Raw genomic sequence first — 3,087 nt, forward strand, 5'->3', positions numbered from 1 at the left:
TCCCTCAGTACTGCCCCTCCGACAGTGCAGCACTCCCTCAGTACTGACCCTCCGACAGTGCAGTGCTCCCTCAGTACTGCCCCTCCGACAGTGCAGCACTCCCTCAGTACTGAACCTGTGACAGTGCAGCACTCCCTCAGTATTGATCCTCCGACAGTGCAGCACTCCCTCAGTACTGACCCTCCGACAGTGCAGTGCTCCCACAGTACTGCCCCTCCGACAGTGCAGCACTCCCTCAGTACTGACCCTCCGACAGTGCAGTGCTCCCTCAGTACTGCCCCTCCGACAGTGCAGCACTCCCTCAGTACTGACCCTCCGACAGTGCAGTGCTCCCACAGTACTGCCCCTCCGACAGTGCAGCACTCCCTCAGTACTGAACCTGTGACAGTGCAGCGCTCCCTCAGTATTGATCCTCCGACAGTGCAGCACTCCCTCAGTACTGATCCTCCGACAGTGCAGTGCTCCCTCAGTACTGAACCTGTGACAGTGCAGCACTCACTCAGTACTGCCCCTCCGACAGTGCAGCTGATATTGGCACTGGTTGACCAAGATAGGAAGTGTTAACAACAGCATTCCTCAAATCAATGAGCAATATATTCACACTTACAAAAGAGGGCACAGTTCCTCAAATCTATTTGGAGACAAAATAGATGATCTGATCGCTGACTCATTGCTGTTTTTGGGAGCTTGCTTTGTGCTAACTGGCTGTTGCTCCTTCCTACATTATAAAAGTGCCAACACTTCAAAAAGTGATTCGTTGACTGTAAATAGCTTTGGGGCATCCTGAGGTTGTGAAAGCCACAAAAGAGCATAAAAACATAAGAAATAGGAACAGTAGTAGACCATGTGGCCCCTCGATCCTGCACTGCCATTCAATCAGATAATTGCTGATCTTTTGCCTCAACTCCACTTCCCGGCCCGATTCCCATATCCCTTGATTCCCTTAGAGTCTAAAAATCTATCTATCTCATCCGTGAATATACTCAATGGGCCAGAAATTCAGGTCGGAGGCTTCCCGCGGGTGCAAGCCCCTGACCTGCACTTACCTAGCACGCCGGCCGTTGAGCTGTGGGCCCGCGTGGGATTCCGATCCTGGGCCTCCTCCAGCTGCCGGCGCGCAGTGCTTGCATATCCCAGGGACGCAGTTAGTTCGCAGCGTCCCCATTGATCACGTGGGCCATGGAGAGCCAATCGTAGCAGGGAATCTCTATTCATAGATTTGACAGGAAGACCTGTCAAATCTATGAATAGAGATCGGCCCCAAAACCTAACTAAAACTTCAAATAAATTTTTCTTTTTAAATCAATTTTAAAAATAACTATAAATTACATAGAATAACTATTTTAAACAATAATTAACATTTTTGAAAAAATTAATTACAGTTTTTAACGGGGCTAAAATTAAACTTACCTTTCTTTAAAGTATTTAAAAATAATAAACCTGTTGAAAATGTGTTTTAATTTTAATTAATTCACCACTTACCTTGTTAAAAGCAGACCTTGCGCCTGCTTTTTAACTGCGCAACTCCTGGAGACTTACCCTCCCGGAGAAACCTGTAAAAAAAACGGAAGTTCCAGGCATACATGCTGCCTCTCCGGCGCACGCGTTCGACCTCTGAACCCCTTCCTTCAAGGGAATGGAAGTTCCGGTTTCCAGTGCATGCACGAAACTGGCACTGTCGTTGGGCCTACGCGTGAGTACCCAGCGCGTACTCACCTGTGGGGACCCGAATTTCTGGCCAATGACTCAATGACTGAGCATCCACAGCCTTCCAAAGATTTACAACCCTTTGAGTGAAGAAATTCCTCCTCATCTCAGTCTTAAATGGTCGATCCTTATCCTGAGACTAGGCCCCAAGTTCTAGCCAGGGGAAACAATCTCTCAACATCTACCCCCTTTATCTACCCTGCTAGTTATCGGGTACGGTAGCATAGTGGTTATGTTACTGGTACTAGTAATTTAGTAATCTGAACTTATGATCCAGAGACGTGAGTTCAAATCCCACAACGGCAGCAAATTCAGTTAATTTTATTTATTTTTTAATCTGGAATAAAAAGCTAGCGTCAGTAATGGTGACCATGAAACTACCGGATTCTCGTAAAAACCCATTTGTTTCACTAATGTTCTTTAGGGAAGGACATTCGCTGGCCTTATCCAGTTTGGCCTATATGTGACTCCAGGCCCACAGCAATGTGGTTGACTCTTAACTACTCTCTGAAATGGCAGCTCAGCACCACCTTCTCAAGGGCAATTAGGGATTGCTGTCGACGCCCACATCTGATGAATGAATATAAAAAAACTCCTGTCAAGCCCATTCAAAATCTTTTATGCTTCAATGAGATCACCTTTCATTCTTCTAAACTCCAGAGATTATAGGCCCATTCTACTCAATCTCTCATCATAGGATAACTCACTCATCCCAGGAATCAATGTAGTGAACCTTTGTTTCACCATCTCTATGGCAAGTATATCCTTCCTTAGATAAGGAGACCAAAACCGTGCACAGTTCTCCAGGTGTAGTCTCTCCAAAGCCCTGTATAATTGTAGCAAGACTTCCTTACTCTAGTACTCCAACCTCTTTGCAATAAAGGTCAATTGATTGAGAATTTTGAAATAATTTTGAAATCTACCATCACATCTTTTAATCTATTTTCCCGGTTAAGCAGCGCCTTGATTTCAAAATTCTCACCCAAGTTTTCAAATCCCTCCATGGCCTCACCCCTCCCTATCTCTGTATTCTCCTTTAGCCCCACAACCCTGTTGCACTGTTGCCTCACAGCGCCAGGGACCCGGGTTCGAATCCGGCCTCGGGCGACTGTCTGTGTGGAGTTTGCACATTCTCCCCGTGTTTGCGTGGGTTTCCTCCGGGTGCTCCGGTTTCCTCCCACAGTCCAAAGATGTGCGAGTTAGGTTGATTGGCTGTGATAAATTGACCCTTAGTGTTAGGGGGATTAAATACGTGGGGTTACGGAGATAGGGTGGGATATGTGTTGGTGTAGGGGTTACGGGGATCGGGTGGGATATGTGTCGGTGCAGGGGTTACGGGGATCGGGTGGGATATGTGTCGGTGCAGGCTCGATGGGCCGA

This window comes from Somniosus microcephalus, chromosome 30 (assembly GCF_052327205.1).
Source record: "Somniosus microcephalus isolate GS21.2 chromosome 30, FLI_Smic_1.0, whole genome shotgun sequence".
Classification (NCBI taxonomy): domain Eukaryota; kingdom Metazoa; phylum Chordata; class Chondrichthyes; order Squaliformes; family Somniosidae; genus Somniosus; species Somniosus microcephalus.